Source organism: Stegodyphus dumicola, chromosome 3 (assembly GCF_044657685.1).
Source record: "Stegodyphus dumicola isolate Sdum_Otavi_A_Nest chromosome 3, ASM4465768v1".
NCBI classification, from domain to species: Eukaryota; Metazoa; Arthropoda; class Arachnida; order Araneae; family Eresidae; genus Stegodyphus; species Stegodyphus dumicola.
In genome coordinates this window covers 240,000,534-240,020,050 of record NC_140770.1, presented here as the reverse complement: position 1 = coordinate 240,020,050, position 19,517 = coordinate 240,000,534, and the positions used below count along the sequence as shown (strand labels likewise).

The 19,517-nt window shown below is 31.6% G+C and overlaps 1 protein-coding gene across 3 annotated transcripts in view; it reads right to left on the bottom strand.

Annotated features, from left to right (window-relative positions):
* LOC118192509 (innexin inx2-like) overlaps positions 1-19,517 on the bottom strand; it is a 55,285-nt gene that overhangs the window by 20,842 nt on the left and 14,926 nt on the right. The window contains exon 1 of one of the 3 annotated variants that reach the window (XM_085813960.1): positions 11,963-12,101. The exons of 1 other annotated variant lie outside the window; for it this stretch is intronic. The gene's annotated coding sequence lies outside the window, so the exon portion shown is untranslated. Of the gene's footprint in view, positions 1-8,468; positions 8,628-11,962; positions 12,102-19,517 lie in introns of those variants that run through there. One more of the 3 variants, XM_085813959.1, reaches the window with a different exon arrangement.

Below are 19,517 nucleotides of genomic sequence, written 5' to 3'. Positions count from 1 at the left end.
TCTAGATAATATTACAGAAAACCAGTTCTATTAAATAACAGAAGACAGCAGCAAACTAAACTAACTGGTTCTGACTTTTTTTAATATTAACAGAAGAAATAGTAAACACGCTGGAGATTTCAGCTACTCAGGAAAATCAGCAAATATCAAGGTATGAAATCGCATAAGCGTAGATAACCAGAAAAATGAAGTTAACAGGAATTTTTTTTTTTGGGGGGGAGGGCAATTCTACTGTTCATCTACCGAAATTAAAAGCATAGATAGAAGAAATGAAATTGCTTGAATTATATCTGAAAATCAGCTATGATTTTATTTACGTATAGACACGCTTTTAAATCTGCATAAAATATACTGCTCTTGTTAATTATTTTGTTTTATAAGGAAACGCTGAAATTGCACCCTACGGCTATCTCGTCTAAGAGAAGGAATACTTTTGTAGAAGACTTTCTAGGAAAAACCGCTTCTTATTCGTATTATACATTGTGAAAAACGAGAAGGCTTCCAAACAGTTCGCTAGACCACTCAACGGAACTTGAACACCGGTCGAACCACCACTTACCAAAAATCTTATTCCTCATCTCTGGTGGGCCATGTTGAAATGCAAATAAAATAAGGGTATTAAAATTTTTATTAGTTCTTATTAATCTCTGCGATGAATGCATTACAAAAATGCGGCATAAAAGCGCATAAAGTCATACGGTAAATTAGATGACATATAGCTACATGAAACTAATGTAGGTTACTAAAATGTTTGCTGTACACTCTGAGGCATTGCCTTTTCCTTGGCGGCAAAATTATTTTGTGATAATATTACTGTCAAACGAATAAAATAATAACAATAATAAATAATATCATAATAATCCCTACATATAATAAAAGAAGGAGCCTGCGTGCTGCACGTAAGCTAATAGACCCAGGGCTACGAAACTTGGTATATAGGTGCATCTAGACAAGAGCCAGTGCACCTCGAAGCAATTTTTCGAAAATTCGAATCAGTTCTTTTTATTTATTTATTTTTATTTTATCTTTTCGATTTTATCGCATCATTTTGAATAGTTTCTTTCTTTTAGATATGCGGTTTTGGCAACAGTTTTTCATTCAATTGTATACCGGACTGCTGACTGTTGAAAATCAGCACTGTTGCCACTTGGAAAAATGAGGGCAATGATTCTGTGCAGTTTTTAAATTTAATGTTTCTCTTGGATACAGGACGTTTGTTGAGAGAAGGCAACGTAAAGTTGGTTAATTTATTTATTAGGATAATTAATATTTGTATTAAGGGATATTGCTTATTTCATTGTAATTTTGTTATATGTAATATACTTTTTTTTTATAAAGTTATTCTACGCAGTTTTTAAATTTAACGTTTGATGCTCCCTTCAGGCAATTTTTCCGGTACATTTAAAAGCCAGACGAAGGCTGGCAGCGTAGCTGCTAGAAATGAAATAAATAATGAAAAATGAAAGTAACATAAATAAAAAAGTAGCATTTTAAAGACGTTAATTATCCTTTGATTCTGATGAAGAAAATAATATTGAATGACTTAAAACATATAATAATGTGTAAAATATGATCAGTTATAATTAAACAATTAATTAATTTTAAATCAACTAATTAATTAATTAATTAGTATGATATATTTTAATCAATTAATTTAATAAACAACCAAGTTTCACTTAATTTCAAATAAAAATACTTATTGTATTTCAAAATAAACTACAGTTTGTTTGTAAAGTTTTGAATACTTACAAAAACGAGAAAGCGGTTGCCTTCGAGGTGAAGGAATGAGTTAGAAAGTCACGAGAGTGCAAATTACTTCGGATTTAAGCAGGCTTAATTTCTAAAATTAGAAGTGCCGGAAATGGGCACTTCTAAATAGGCACTTTTAAAATTAGAAGTGCCTATTTAGAAGTGTCTAATTTTAGAATGGCCTATGGAAGACCGTCAGCAAAGAGAAACAAAAGTAAAGAAATAAATAAAATGACTATTAAAATCATTAATAATTTAAAAATTAAACAGTTGATTATTAAGAAATTAATTATTATTTAATTAATATTTTCAATTATTTTTAAGTAACGATTATTATGTAATTAAATAAAATTTATTATTATTATTAAAATAAATAGATAATGAAAGATTAAAGTAATTAAATAATTAAAATTACATAAAATGTAAATAGATATATTTAAATTTAATAAGCGATTTGTAATATAATTTTATTGCAAAAAATAAAATTTTCGAGATCAAATTTCTACTGAAATTGTTGTTCAGTTACATAAATGAAGCTCCGGAGCCTTCTGTTTTTAAGACTCCGGTCCGCTCCAGCTAGAATTATGATTTATCCCCGAAACTAAGAAGTACCGGAGCCGGGCTCCGGTAGGCTCTGGCGCAATTTAAGATCTGGATTTAAGGCTTTTTTACGAAGGAAATTTAGGAACAAGCTCCATCCTTACGGATAACACCTGACTTTGGGTTAGCGAAAAACAGCTTCATCGACCCGCACACTTGTTCCCCTTAAAAAGTCCAACTTATCAAATATATTCAAATAAAAAATATATACAAACCGAGAAAATATGACAAAAGTTATGAATATATTTCTGCCTTTTGAATGCATTCATTTCGAATTTCTGTTGCAGATTACTTTCTTCAAAACAGCAAATAAAACAGGACATCGATTAAAAACCAAAAAAAAAAAAAAAAAAAAAAAAAAAACTTTGTTGTAAGTCAAGACACATGTTATAAGCAAAGTAAAGATATATTTCTGAAGTTCCCAATGTATTTATAAGAGCACATTTTTAAGGTACCAAGAAATTGCTGATTATCTTTTCTATTTGTATTCCGTGTGCTACCGAATTCATGATTCAGCACTCTCCGTGATTCATCACGAATTCATGAGAAAATTGCACAGGTGCTACTTTTATTGACAAGATATAAATATATATTCATTTCGAAACTAGTTGAAGAAATTATCTGACAAAATATCCAACGTAATGGATAAAACAGCGAACAATAAATTAATTTCTACATCAAATAATATTATTGTAAAAAAACTGAATTCGCTTGATGTCCGTTAAAAGAATGTCTAATAAATTATTCCCACACAAAGTGCATTTAAACTGCCGAAAATAAACTATTCTTCTTCGAATTTTTCATATTTATTATTATTTATTTATTTCTAGGAATATTTGTTAGCCGAAAATTAACTATTCTTCTTCGAATTTTTCATATTTATTATTATTTATTTATTTCTAGGAATATTTGTTGATGCAAGAATTTTTGAAAATTTGCTGCCGATTCCTCTACTAAAGCTTCACGAACAAAGCTTGATTTGACAAAGTTAATATAGATAGTGCTTATGTCAATTGGTTAGCAGAATCGAGATGAAAGCATAATTAAGCAGTTAGATCTTTTAAATATCACTTATAAGCGTTTATTTCGTTTTATTAACCACTTATTTTATGTTAATTAGCTTTACTGTTTTTCTCGCTTTCCGTTTTTATGCAGAATGTTAATTTCTAGTTCGCACGTATTTAAATGAGATATAAAGAGATAGTATTTAAAGGAAGGTTTTAGGTTGCAGAATCTAAGCGTGTGTCGCCTGCTGAAGGCCACATTGCGAGTTGAATCTTTTGAAAGCAGGTTATCCAGGGCGTTGCGTTATTCTCGCCATTAGGACCGATATTTGGTCTCAGCCAACCTGGGCGTATTCTGCCTGTGTAGCCTTTGGGCTAACTTATAATTTACTTAGTTAATTTCAATTCAAAATTTTTGACTTACACCATAAATGCTGGCTGCTTTTGTATGCGCAAACTGTGCCTTTTGTTATCTGAGTTAAATAAAAGTGTCTTTTCACCTGTTCCACGTATCTGTTGTAATTTCCGAGACAATGGTAAAGACCATAATAATAATAATAATTCGCTTAAGACTTTTAGAGTCATCCTCTAGTGTATGTTACCAAGGAAGGTGAGACTCTAAAAGCTTCATTCGAACAAATCCAGTAAATGAATTCGTGTGGGTGTCAACCGTTGCAGAGTTTTAATACTTTCTTTTGTTAAAATAAATTCCCCGTTTAGGTACTGCTGTTTCTACAAACTTCACCCTCCTCTCACCATTTGTCCTTTTTTATGATTTTTTAAACTTTTTACAAGTTTTTTAGGTATGTTCCCAAAAAAAAAAAAAAAAAAATCCTCCAACAGAATAAAAAACCGGCAAAATTAAGTCTTTGGGGGTGAATATTAAGTCGAAAAGATCACTATATTTTGAGAGACAAACGAAGAAGAACCTTTCCTAAGAAGAAAATTATACTACTACATGCATAATATCACTATAGTCCTAAATATACCTATAAGCACGTATGCGAAATATTGAAGTAACAATAAATAACATATTCAACAATTAACAATAAATTTATTCGTAACAACATTTAAACACAAATAAACTAAAAAAAAAATTGTTTTCCGACTTACTAAAAACTGTCTTCCGAAGTCGCTCACGATCCAGACTTTTGGAAGGATTGTTTCACTGTATTCTAATTTTACTATTTATTTTAACCTAGAAGGTTAATTAATTTAACCATGATCACTCTCTTTCTTTCTTTTTCTAATAATATACGGCAACCATTATGTCTCTTTTTTGCCTTTACAAATAAAAAGAATTGCAAATTTATTGCTAAGGATATAACTTTTTCAGAAATCTGGGCTACAACTAATCAGGACTTAGAAGAGATTCTATTATTCTTTCTACTTACCCCTGACAACTAATACTTAAGAAACCCACTCTATAAAGACAGGTGGTCTTTACCATTGATCTGACGAAGGCGGCATTTAATGTTTCTCAGAAAAGCTCGGATTGTTTTTATTCGGTAACAAAGCTCGAGTGATTTGACCTAAATGACCTTGGATTTGATTCAGCTGGATGCCATCAGTGATCACCACCTTTTCCCTCTTTTCAGATGAATATTTTAAGATTAAATAGATTTTAGGTTATTCAGATTTTTGCAAACCACGCGAGAGCTCTCTGCCTAAAAGGTTATGGTTATAGTTATTTGACCATGCTTCGCGGAGGGCTCTCTGAAAAAGACCGGGTCGTATTCACGTCACACATGAGAAAAACTACGAAAACTAGTCATACAGCTAGCTTGTTTGCCTGGGTTCGAACCCATTACGAGCTGCCAATTATTCCGCAGACTTCAACCACTCGGCCACTGGTGGGACTCTGCCTATAGGAAAAGATGCCTTCGTAGAAGTCTTCTGAAGGGAACGGGCTCGTGTAATGTTACATAAATGGCTCATGTTAAGTCGCATAAGTGGAAAATCACAAAATTGTGCATTTATCAAGCTCGTTCATCGGAATCTGAATACGAGTTGAGCTACTATTGTTCAGCGGTTTTACCGCTCAGTATTAAAAAATAGCCTTTTGATGCTAAGCAGTTCAATTGAAGCATTCTTATTACTAGGCAAAGATTGCGCAGAATATCTGAGTCATTTATTTCTAGGTCAACGCAATAATATGCTTTCGATTTATACACCTCGAAGTTCGTAGGAAGAGAAAAAAAAAAAAAAAAAAGATTATGATGGTTTTGGGGATAACAAAATTTTAATTTTTTTTTTTTTTTTTTAATTTTAGACTTATTGATGTTTAATTATTTTTTTTAAAGATAAGCGTTTGTCAAAATTTAACTAAAATTGTTTAGAGAAATATTTAAGAGAAACATTAGTAACTGCAACATACTTTGACAAAAATAGCAAGTTATGTTGGTATAAGCAGGGTTACCAGTTATTAAGCAGTCAGACTTTATCAACCATGATTATACCACGGTTAATAAAGTCTGATTTCTATTGAAAACTTTTCGGGAATATGAAAATTGATGTAAATCGAGATGAAAAATTCAGGACCAGTATTTTCAAAGAATTTTACAGAAGTTCGTAACGTGCTAATACATTTTTCTTCTTCTTTCAGACTAGTTACATTTATAATCTACCTGTTATTATGCTAAATTATGTAGATTTTTTTTTATCCGCGAAAATTTCGGCATTCAAGTCTCGTATGTTTGAAGTGCCCACTTCCAAGAAACACAATTTTAAGATTCTAAGAGAACTGATATCACAGAAAAATAGAGGTGAGGAATGATAGCTCTTCTCTGATTGATCATTATATTGCAAGCCCAGAAAATTCTCTTCGAGGTGGTAGACAAAAACCTTTCTTCCTTTACAGCTGTGACCAGCATTCCTTGAGTCAATAGAGTGTTGCTGCAACAGGCTCCCACATCTTGCCTTTTAGAATACACAAAAATGAACAATGAATCACTAACTCCCCACCAGTGTACAACGTGGAGGTAGGAAGTAAGACCTCCATGGTGTACAACATGGGGATTACAGATGAATAAGCCTTTAGGCTTCCAGGGAAAACTCGATATTCCCGAGAAAAAGAAGGGTGGAGATTCAACTTCCTAAACATTGTTCTGACTCAAGAATAGGAAATTCAAGATAAGGATTTAAAAGAAAATGCTTCCAGATAAATGTGCGAAAATACTTTGATTTAATACTGAAAATGCACAGCGTAATTTCCACCCCACCCCCTCGATATACGGAGAGATTTGACATACAGAAACTGGGCAATATTGATGTTTTCTCATCTTAATCTAAATGCTCGTACTGTTAGGTTATAAGAAATAAAGAAATTTCATGACAGAAATTCATGTTCATGGAAAAATTTCATTTTCAGCAACAATTGCTCATAGATGCAACATTCTCTTGTTTTAAAGCTGGAATGAGATTGACGGCGGTATCCTCAAGCTTGATCTCAGGATCTTCGATGCTAGTAGCCTACCATAATACCGCGGTACTGTAGTGGTTATATTGGATTGTTATGTTAGTAATGCCACCCAGACGGTATTTAGTGACCGAAGGGCCAGGAGTTCGAATCCCGGAGAAGGCATGGATTTTTGTAAATGTATAGTGACTTTGCAGCATGGGGGCAATCTAAATATATGTCGAGCCGAAAGTATTATCGCGTGATTTGATGGTAGAGGAGATGGTTGGGAAACCCTCAGACCACTCCTTTGGGTGCTCTTCCTCAAAACTGGGGTGGAAGTAAAAGTACAAGCTCCTTGAGGCTCTGGCAACTATTCTTCCATGAATTACATGGGCAAGACAAAAACAACAACAATGTCAGTAATACTTTCCAGCAAACTTAAGAGAGTTCCAAGTGGGGCATGAGATTGTGGTGTCACATACCGATGCTTTTTGGAATGGCAAGAAAAATCTCTGCAGAAGCCGAAAATCCGGAGCAAGTCTGAAAATGAAGTAGATCCTTCTACGATCGGAGTGCTGTCTTATTTTACGATAATGCATCCAAAAATTACTACTGATATTAAACTTCTAAACCGAAATCATGACTGTAGCCACAATAATTTTTTCGAAACTTCTAGGGGAAAAAAAAAAAAAAAAAATCATTCTTTCCTACTCTGATTATGTATGATAAAAGTAGCATTGCTTATATGTAACAAAATTTTACGCACTATAACCAAGCGCATACATTTTAAATACTGCTCATCAATACCCGATTTGTAATCACATTTTTTGCACCTTGATGAAAAGTGCGATTTCCATTTCCTTATTTCTACGATCATTTTCCAATATAAATTGACTATACGAGCTTTTAAATATTTGCAGAACTTTCTTTAATTATTTTTAGAATCTCTCAAGTATGAATCTCCATTCAGTAGCTATTCCAGGTTTCCTTTTTTAAGCAATCCGATAACGTGATGCCGGATATCTCGACCGGAAATTACAAAACATACTCAGAAAATGAATCTGAATGATCTGAAACCACCATAAATCGTAAATCGAAGGATTCACTCTTAGCTTTCCAACTTTAACCCTTTATTTTCCTACGGGACTTTAAAGTCCCATCAATAAAATCGCTCAATTATGTTCCAACGGGAGTTTTAAACCCCAATTTTTAATTAAAAAAAAAAAAAAAAAAAAAAACCTTCCCATCAAAAAGAAAACTCTGAAGATGATCATTCATTATTTTAAGCAAAATATGTACGTAAATATATTGCGGTACAGCACTATGTTAACGCCCGCTTGTTTCAGCCTCAGCCTACCGAAAATAGATTGCAAGATTTTATCCAAAGCAGTGTTATCCTAAATGTTTCCACCCCTTTTAGTTCGTATAAACGGTGCTCAATTAAAAAATATAAAGTACATCAAATATAGAAACAACTTTTGTGATGTAACATTTTTTTTTCACATCTAACAAATAATAAAGAAATAGTAACAGTGATTACAAAGTACAAATTGTTCATTTAATATTATTTCCAGAAAGAAAAGCGGCAGTATTACTGTTTAAGTCTTCTCTGGTTATAATTCTATGGAATGTCTTTATTTATTTATTTTTTTTAGTTACTTAGTAACAAAATATTTGAATAAGTCTTTAGAATTTGAAAACAAATAATAACTTACCAGAATAAATAAATCACTAAGAGTCGTTTTAGCTTTTTTAAATCGTGCTTCGAAAAAAAACGGGTGCTAAAGCATACGAAAAGGAAAATGCGCGCCAAGTATCTTCATTATGAACACCACCTTTCAAAAGAGAGCGCTATTCAAGCAAACCGGAATATAAATTATCAATAACGGCGCCATATCCTACCTACTGCGCTACTGAATAAAAGTTGGCGACAAATAATAAACCGCCAATTAACACCAGAAAATAGCTGACGTCATATGTATCAAGCACCAATCAAAATGTTAAGTTTATAACAGAGCAAAAATAATTCGGAAGTAAAAGCAATTATGATTCGAAGAAAATCGGCTTCTGTTATTTTTTACGCGCATGATCAGCCATTCAGAGTTAAATCACTCATTTAGAAACAAATTATGCAATTACCTGAAATAGAATGAAAACAAAGCATTTATTCATGCAGAAAAATGTTTGCAGAAATGATAAATTTTGAAGCCTGTCTCAATTTTACGTTGAAAATTTGCTAATTAAAGATATCATTCCAAATAATTATTGCATATGTATAGTAAGAAATGTTACTCCAGAAAGGAGACAAATTTTAAAATTTTCAGATATAAAACTTTTTTTTTTTTTTTTTCCCAGTGTTAGTTCGTCTTCTTACACAAATTTAAGGAAATTTATTGTAGCAAAAAATAAAGTGCAGTAAAAATTTAGAGGTGGGCGATTAAACAGAAAAAAATAATTTATTTTCATTTAAGCAATGTCATAACTGTTTAAGATTAAACAATCGTTATCAACATTGAAATTCTACAAATTGTTGATATTCCCCCCCCCTGCTTACGTTTTTTGTTTCAAAAAAATAAATAAATAAATAAAATAATTTCTGTAAAATTCAAGGAAAATAATTTTAAAATGCTTGGTAGAAATATTTTTATTGAATAATACTGCATTATTAAGAATCACACATTGGAAATTGAATTTATGAAATTGCTTAAAAACTAAATAGTTCTGAGCAGAATCATGAATGATGCTGCTTAGAAGGAAAACTGTTGTTCTATGTATACATTCATAACAAAGCTTTCAAGAAGCAATTAATCTCTATTGGATTTTAATATCTTAATTAATTAGTTTTTAAATAGTATTTGAAATTAAATGGTCAAGTTACCGAAATTTTTTTTTTTTTTTTTAAATTCGAAGCATGTTGAAATTTCTGAGACTACATTAGTTGTTTGAATATCAGTCTCCCAACGACGATTTTAAATAAGTCGTATGCGATAAACACCCTTAAAAAATGAAACTGATATTAAACATTTCTGCAGCATGCTGATGCTGCAAAATTTTATCATTCAACTAATTTTCGCTTAGAAGATTAAAACGAACTTTTATCCACACATTATCATTGCAGTATTTAATATTATGTTATTTTCCTTTAATTCTGAGTAAGCAAACTCATTCTGTTTTAACAGGTAGAACTCTCTCTCTCTCCAGGAAAGGGTCGTGTACAATTCTAAGGGAAGAATTAAATATTGCCATAGCGACGATTTTTTAAAATATTTTGATGAGAACTTAATTTCCCAGTTTACTACCAATTTTCGTGATTATTAAAGACTATTTGATGTTGGAAATCTCCCGATCGTTTGCTTTCTTTAAGTGATAAAGTAACTATACTAAGTCCATCCTTCCCTAAGGTATTCTTAACAAAACCGAACTAAGAGCTTGATTGACGCATGGTAGGTGGCAACAGCCATCTAGTTAAGAAACTGAAAATATCAGATATTCAAAATGGTAACTAGCAGTTTGCTTTCATGTTCAATTATAAAAAACACGTATACTGCAGTACCTGATTGTCGCTTACTCTAATAAAGCCGGAACTTAAGTCTCTATATGTTTTAGAGGGTTCGCAAATCATCCTATATTTCCTTGCTGTCTTGAATTTTCTTCATAAAATCAAGGACAGGGGGCGTGAGGGCCGTTGAAAGGCCACTGCACCCTCAGCATCCGCCTGTCTTAATCGGATCTTGGTCTGGTGTGATACTTACACATTTCCGGTAATCTGTAGCTCTTTATTTTTATCGTTGTGAATGAAAAGCTCAAAGAAGGATATATTTCTAGTTCTTAAGATACAAGCTAAGGAATTTCATAAACTTAAGCATTTAGAAAAAGTTCAGCTTTCCTGCACAGATTTTGAAGATATAAATAACGAATTATTATTTGAATAATATATTCTGCTGATTAAAAAAATGAAATACTGTTTTCTTTGTAAAATAATTGTGTATGAAATATATTTAGGGCTTATCATTTTTCCCTTTGATTCACAGCATATGGATAAGCTTGAAATTTGACCTCGTAAACTGAATCCCATTGTTGAATGCAGAAGAAAAGAATTTAAAGCATTCTCCACTCTGGTCAACACAAATATGTATTAATAATTACATGGGAATATTCTCATATATTTATTAAATACTTCAAACGTATTATTTAAAAAAATTACAGTCGATGTCCTATATAAATTATTCGACAATTTCACAAAAATGGCGATGATTGTGTTTTTGTAAAAGTTTAAAAGCGATACTTTTAAAGGCATATGACAACAATTTTTTTTTTTAAATGACACTATGAAAAGCTAGACAATTTGAGAATAACTTAATTTCTCTTAGGTTTCTGTAGTTTTTAAAATATTCTTAAATATTTAATATTCTCTTTATGAAATTGGCTATAAAACAGCAAATACATCGGAATGAAAGGCTTTCATTTAGTATTTTAAAGAATGTAAAGAATTATAATTTCAGTTTGAAAAGTACTGCCAATTAGAAAAAAAAAAAAAAAATGCAGTTAATGAACGAACTAAAAAAAATCATATTTCAGAAATAATTGCTCAAAACTATTATTAACAAAGTTCTTATTTCATAAACGCTAATAACAGCTGTTTAAATAATGCAAATTTTCTGTTTACGATTGATGAAAGATAAAAGGGGAAGAAAGCTTTGTAAAATCTCTGATCTACAACTTTCCTCGAATTGAAAAAGTACTGCCAAAAGCACAGATTTAAAAATAATTTATAAAAAGTTTAAGAACTCTAATACTTTACGATGCGCAATAAATAGCTCTTTGATATCAAAGCATATCCGAGTAAAATCTTTAAAGGCTGAAAATTAATTTTAAAATGTATTTCAAAACATTCTATCAACACTCATAATGATGAAAATTGGCAATTTAACGGAGTATTATTATTTTTTTTTAAATTATTGTCAACAAACCTTATTTAATTCAATTTGCTTAACTTCAGCAAAATGGTAGCAAAATACAAGAACGGGCGAAACAACCAGTTCTAATATTTATAAATTTAGAACAATATTTTTTGCTTCCTAGAACAACTCGAATGAAGTGAAGGTTAAAGTAAAACAATAAATCAGACTATTTCCTGCATCATCGCGTGTTACGCATTAGCAGACGATCTATTGTTGACCTTGAATTTTACATTGAAAAAAAAACTCACCTCTTTAGCCTCTTGCTCCTCCGAGAGAGTTTAGCCCACTGAATTCACGGTAACAAAACGTTTGAATCCAGACAAATTATGCAATATGCTGGTCAAACTTTAGTGGTTAAATAGTTTTAATCGTTGCCGCCGTTTAGCGTCACTGCCGCTTTACACAGGAAGTTGGTATCGGTTTTTTCCTCTTTTAGGGTTGTTGTGAAACATCGTCGCCAACATTCGCCAAAATTCGCTGAAGCGAACCGACTTGAAATGAATAAATAAAAAAGAAAAATAGAAGCTATTATCCCCTCCCCCCCCCCGCCGCTGAGAAAAGTAGATTTAAAACTTAACTATATAGTTTTAAATTTTTAGTTACTTTTATAGAGCTTTTGCTATTTAGGCTACTTTCTATATAAATGTGTTAAGTAGACAATGTTGCATGCTTTCTGAACGAATCGACCATCTGAATTAGAATGTCAATATATTTTTGGGTTTATTACTGGATTCGATTAAGTTCTGAACAATGAAAAAGGAATAATTACCAGTTAGTTCTAAGCTTCCTTGTAACTTTTATCAGCATCTTGAAAGACACTGAAAACGCGAAGCTTTACGGGCCAAATCTGGATATATTAAAAGACAGACAATCTTTTTGTAACTCTCTACATTAAAAACCAGATTTACAGCGCTGCCTGAAGACCCACAGGAAATGATCATCACTTTAAGATATATTGAGACTCTGAGATATAAACTTTGAGACATAAAGGGGTTACAATTAAATAATGAAATACAAGATATAGTATTACCCTGAAAATCTCATTTAATATTATTAATCTGCAGCTATACAATTAAAGAGTCCTGGAAAGCTCGTTAAGAAAACTTCTCTTCTTATGGTCTTCTCTTCCTTAGTTTTTTTTCATCTTCAAATCGCGTACCGTTCAAAGTTACATTGGTCATTGCTGCTTCATGTTAAGAGAAAGCTGCCTTATATATATGTGTGTGTGTGTGTGTATGAATGTTAATTATTTGCAAAAGTAAATGCAGCCTTGTTAATAAATATGAAAATATGAAGCAAGGATTATTCCATTCAATTCCATATCTTCCTGAAAGTTAAGTGGATTGTATAATAATTAATGACGAAATGAGTATTTCTAAGCGGGATTTAATTTTTCAGGCAAAAGTTATTACATAACCGAAGGTTTCTTTTTAATCGCAAGAAGCTGTTTTTTCTTTTTTCTTTTACTCCCTTATATCATGAATATCCTTGTAAGCTTTACAGTAAATTTGGTTCTATGGGGGGGGAGGAGGAATCTGAAAGTTCTTAGATTTTATATTGCTAACAAATGGACTTTTTTTTTTTTTTTTTTTTTTTACGTTTTATGCCCTACCTTATTAAATATTACGTTCTAAGTACTTTAACCATTACGTTCTTTGCACTTAAACAGCAATATCATAAAACATTTCCTCCCCAATGGCGGGCCCTTAGCCGACTTCGGCTTGACCACTACTAAGGCCAGAAATTGGTGGTTACTTTATTATTGAGGCACCTAATAGGTGGGCACCTTTGCCTCCTATGAAGGGACAGACCATTACAACCATGCCTTCTCCGAGATTCGAACCCGGGCCCTTTGATATCGCAATCGGCTCCCATCTGCTATACCGTCTGCGCTGCATATATATATATATATATATATATATATATATATATATATATTTCGGTTGTTGTTTTTGTTTTTCTCGTACAGTGTTGCCATTGCTTGCTTTTATCGTTGAGTTTGTTAATCAAAAATTCGTTAAAGTTTTACAAAATATTGTACAGATAATAAAACAAATTCTAAATTTGGGCTTCCAGATACCCATATTCGAGTGAAGGACGACGTTATTCAAAATGTTTCTAGGTACCGTTGTTTTTCACAATGCCAGAAACATACATACATTCATGCAGATTCTTTATTATTTAATTTCTTTAAACATAATGCAGGGCTCTAATGTTTTGCGGCAACACTTTGAAAAATGAAACTTCGTTTTCTAGTGGGCGACACAAAATGCCGAAACGAAATTAATAGCCCTTCTGAGCAAATTGCCCCTTTGGGCTAAAGATACATAATTTGAATACTTTTAGAAATAAAATCAAGTATGATCTAGATCGGCAAGGAAAACTATAAACAATCAAGAATTCCCAACAAACTAGATATTGTATCCAAGAGTAGCAAGTTACTCGTGGATGAAATAGCTGTTGCCTTCAATTTTCTAATACAGTTTCAGTGATTCTTAAATTATTTACAAAAACCTGCGAGTGTTTTTTTCGTGATTAAGTGGAAGTGATGTTTAATTTATTATTAAAATTTCATTTAAAATAATTCATAAACCCCAAAGCCTGATTGCTTCAGAATAAGGTCAGTACGGAATTACAACGCAGTGGTTCAATTAAATTTGAGTTCAAGCACAATAATTATCCTGACTGTTTGAATTAGAATTCGCAGACATAAGGACTTTTATATGTTTACGATTGATGAAGGACTTGAGTTGGTTATGCGCCCAGAAAACGGATTTTGATACGTAAGGTCTTTAGAACTTGGTGAGCGTCATGATCGAAAATATGTCTCCTCAGCCTAGTGTGTCGAAAAATAGCTAAAGCATATAGTTTCATATATATTTTATTTTGTTTATCTGGTAAATGTTTGAAAAATATTCTGATATATCACAGTCGAGATAAAATGTGACTAAAACTGTAAAGATAAAATTTAGATTTTAGCCTAAACTTTATTTTTTTTATAAAATTTAAATTTTATCTTACAGTGCAGAACATGTCATCAAAAACTGAAACTGAGTTTTTTTAATAATGAAAAATATTATGATATGGAAAAAAAAAAAAGTAAAGATCATGTTGTGTGAGTTGGCAACATTTCCTATTTTAGGTATTATAGGACATTACGTTAGCATATACTACCTAATTATTATAAAGACTACTAATTATTATAAAGATCGATTTATGTGAATTTAAGTTGTAAGAATGATGTTCTTTTTTTCAACTAATGTTTCTAACTGGACGTTAATAAAACTAATTTCAAACTTTTACAGTTAAAACATTTAACTTTTTAAAAGTTATTCTTTGAGAGATTCGAATGAGAGAGAAACGCAGTCGTTCGAATTTGAATCTTTGAGAAGATTCCTGGGACTCAAAAGAGTCCAAGGTCTCATCCTTAAAAAAAGTTACTAAAGTTATATTGCACTACAAAATAGTTACTGATTTGCAAAATGTTTTGCATATAAAAATAACCTAATATTTTAAAAACTTGTATTCAAACATTTTTAAAGTTAAAAAAAATACCCAACACAATAAACAATAACGCAACAATTATTCTAATACACAAAATTTGGCGGTAAAATTTAGGGGGAGGGAAGGCCAAGCTCTTGCATTTTCACTGACAATTACTATTTCGTCATTTCATTTCGCGCAATGACATCAACTTTTGGTCGGCTATTCTTTTTTAATTTTACCGAGTATTCCATATTAGGTAACAACAGCTTTATGTTTCTGCTTTCACTTTTAACTAACTTTTTTTTTTTTTTTTTTTTTTTTCAACTTCATGTTCCTTTGATAGTTTCGTCAGCAAGAGCGGGAGATTTTGACGTAACGGTTTTTTGTAGTTGACTTCCCTGTTTGAATTTACGCGAACACGTTCTTCGCTTTATCGCCTTTTACAACATCACAATTAACATCTTCTTACAACACAAATTAACGGAACCGAAACAATAAAGAAAATATTATTAGAAACAAAAGCTACATATCTCCCTTCTCGCAAAATATACTCTAAACTTTAACAGTAAATTTACCTCCCCTGCAGAAAAGCTTAGATATAAATTAATTCATGAAAAGTATGTTAAACAATCGATTATTCAACATCAAAAATAAAACTATCTACTACTTTATGGCTTCATTAGCTGATATTCAAGGGCCTTAAAGGTTACAGTGCTTATTTACATCGGCAATTTTCTAGATGTAAAAGTCCGGGAAAATTTACTAAATCAGAAATTATGTCCCTCGTGCTAAGTCTCATTGTAGAGACTAAATCTTATCATAGACTGACATTTTTCCTACCCCTTTTCTTTTCTTTTTTTTTTCTTTCCTTTTTTTTTAATTTGAAAATTGGACTTAAAAGGTTTTCCATATATTTGATTTATATCTGTGAATAAATATATCTGATTATCTGTGAATAAAGTGTGTATGAACAAAATAAAAGTACACGAATTTTATGGAAATTTTAGAACTTTTTTTTAGATGCGTGTGATTTGTTTAAAATTTAAATTTAAATAATTTGTAATTTATGTAAAGTTTTAATTTAATTATTTTTCTATAAACCAAATATTCATAACGCGTGGAAACAGAACTTTATCATTCTAAATACCATCGAATCTAAGATGCAACGCTTTAATTTCCGTCCCAACAGAAGAGGAGAAAAAAGAACTTTGCTTGTAGGAAAGTAAAATAAAAGAAATAAAAATCTAAAAGGTTTCAGATTTTAAATTACGTCCAAAGGGGCGTTTTTTTAACGTTTCGTGTGTTACCTTTATTTATTAAACATCATGTTCTTTGTACTTAAACCATAAAATTCAGTTCAGTAGCAATGTCGCAAAATAATTTTAAAATGAGCCTATCTTTAGAATTTCCGATACACAGTTAGTTCCGCTTGCTGGAGATAAAAAAGTGTTTTCTTTTTTTTTTTTTTTTTTTTTTCTCCTGTAGAGTGTTGCCATTGCTCGCTTTTAAATCGTTGAGTTTGTTACTCAAAAATTCGTTAAAGTTTTACAAAACATGAAATCGATAATAAAACAAATTTCAAATTTGGGATTTCAGATGCCCATATTCGCAAAAGGATTACGTCATTGAAAATTGGATGGCTCTAGGTACCGTTGTTTTATCAAAATGCGAGAAATATACATACATTTATGCAGATTTTTCATTATTTAATTTCTTCAAATATAATGCAGGACTCTAACATTTGCTGGCAACAGTTTGAAAACTGAATCGGGCATTTATAGTGAACCAACGCAAAATCGCAAAATGAAAACAATAGTCCTTCAGGGAGAAAGCCCCTTTGGACTAAAACTTCTACCTACCACTGGGAAATTTTTTTTAATAACCTACTTTGATTTAGAAGTTATAATAGCATATTCCTACTCAAATTTGAAAAAAAAAAAAAAAAAAAGTATTATTTCGGAATTACATACTAGTTGGGAAAAATTAGCTATTTTAGGACGCCATCATTTCTAATGGAAGTTTCACTCGAGGAAGCGGTCACAAGTAGCATAAGCCGAATTTCGTTGCTAGGCAATCAGACCTTCCTTCGTCACAGAAGCTAGTATGAGGATTTTGATTAAATGTTCTACCGTTCAGCTTGCTTGTCCATAATCAAATAAATTCAAATACATAAATAATACAATCTACGTACTTTCAGTTAAAAATAATGTTCAAGAGTTATTGAATTAGCATATTGCAAAATTAAATTTTCTAAAAGGGAACTAAAATATGATACAAATTGATTCACTGAAAAAGTAGTTAACATCTTATATTCTTCTATTGAAAAAGTAGTTAACATCTTATATTCTTCTAAGTCAATGAATAAGTTTGGAATTTTTTTATTCTAAAATGCATATTTGTTTTACGGTGACTCAGCTGTCTTGATTTAATTTTCTTTAAGTAGATACATGAATTAAAAACAAAGAAATAAACATAGATTAGTTACAAACACTAAATTTCCGTTGAAAGAGTGTAAAGTTTTGATGAAAATTTTGCTTTAAATTTGCTGAAAAAGAAGAAAAGAATTGAAACGAAAGAAAAGTAGTTGCTCTAACTCTGAACTTGACAGAAGTTTCATGTTACACAAAAAACTACATGAAAGTTAAAATAATCTTAATATATTGAAGTTGTTTATTTCTTACTATTTGATTATTAGGAAGGTCTTTAATTTTATGGGAAAGTTTTCCCGATTTTTAAGACTGGAATGCAGCGGATTATTTGATTATAGAAATAAAAACCACTAGAATTATCTGCCTAAGGAGAGCGATGCCTTCGTGGAGGAATTTACAATAAAAATTGGATCGCATTTACCGTATGCATGAGGAAAAATACCGAAATGCTTATAGATCAAGCTTATTTGTAGTTATTTTAATTCGGGTTGAACTGCTAGTGTTCGGCGATTCTGGCCGCTGCTCCACTGGTGGACGAAAGTTTTTAAATATTTGCATGACATTGCGTTGTGCTGTATACTGCTACCAGAGTATTTATCACTCACGTGAATTGCAAATATTCCCATTTCACGAGATAGAGAAATTTCAAATTATCTACCGCACGAAATGAAATAGAGCCAATTCCAAGAGTGCAGTCATTCTACATGGCATTAAGTTCTTTAAGTTTAAAACTGCTTAACACACTGAGTGATTTAAAAGCAAAGACTTTCTTTATAATTTATATATTTCTTTAATTTTTAATATACTTTCTAACTGGTTGCATTTATATCAAATTTAATAGCTTGTTATTGTTGTAACTTATCTCACTTGTTTGACAGTAAGATCAGAACAAGCCCACAGAAACCATCGTGGCAAGGAGGGCAAGATGGCGCCTGTCGTTGGCCTTGAGCACCCTACAGGTGACAGTACGACTCCGCTCAGTTCCGCCCCCAGTTTTGAAGGAGAGCACATCGCGTCTCCTACCCATCACCCATCTTCCACTGCCCTCAACCTTACGAGAGGACTTTCGGCTTGACTCATATTTAGAGTGCCCCATGCCGCACAGACACTATACGTTTATATTTCTCTGGGATTCGAACCCAGACCCTTCGGTACGGCAGTCAACGTCGCTAATCACTCTCCTGGTTGGGAGGCATAGTATAAGTTATGATATAATCAACTCATAATTTTACGAATATTTTTGCATTTTTTCAACTAATGAAAGGTATTTCTAAAGCCATGTATTAGGTATTTTGATGCAAAATAATCGCCTGGCTGTATTGTTATTGTCTCAGAAAAAAGAATGTGTGATATATGCATAGAGTGTTAAGAGTAAGCGTAAGAAGTTCTTTATTTTTTCCTCCATATATTTTTGAATAAAACTGTTTGTAGAAATATTACCTTAAAGATTAGGTTAGACTTGCCACATACGTCCGAATTAAGCACGAAAATTTTGTATTTTAAATTTTCTGTCCGTGCCCATGCCATGTTATAATAAAATTAACAAAACATACGCTTTTAGAGTGGATAAATATGAAAATGAATTAAAACTGCCAATTTTTTACTGTATCTGAAGATGTCTGCAACAGAGTAAAAACAGAGTAAAAATGAAATTTATATTCGTCTTAAGTGGAATTCGTTTACTACTTTCGAGTTAAAATGCGACTACCAGGATTTGTTTATTTAACAGGTGATAGAGTAGACATTAAAGCCTAATATGCTGTTGAAATTTCTTAAAATATTTGGTACAGGGAGTAAAATTTTAGAAAGTAACTCAAATTTCAAAATCATTCATGGAATAAGAAGGATTGTAAAATTAGCCTTCATACAAAAGTGCAATATAAAATAG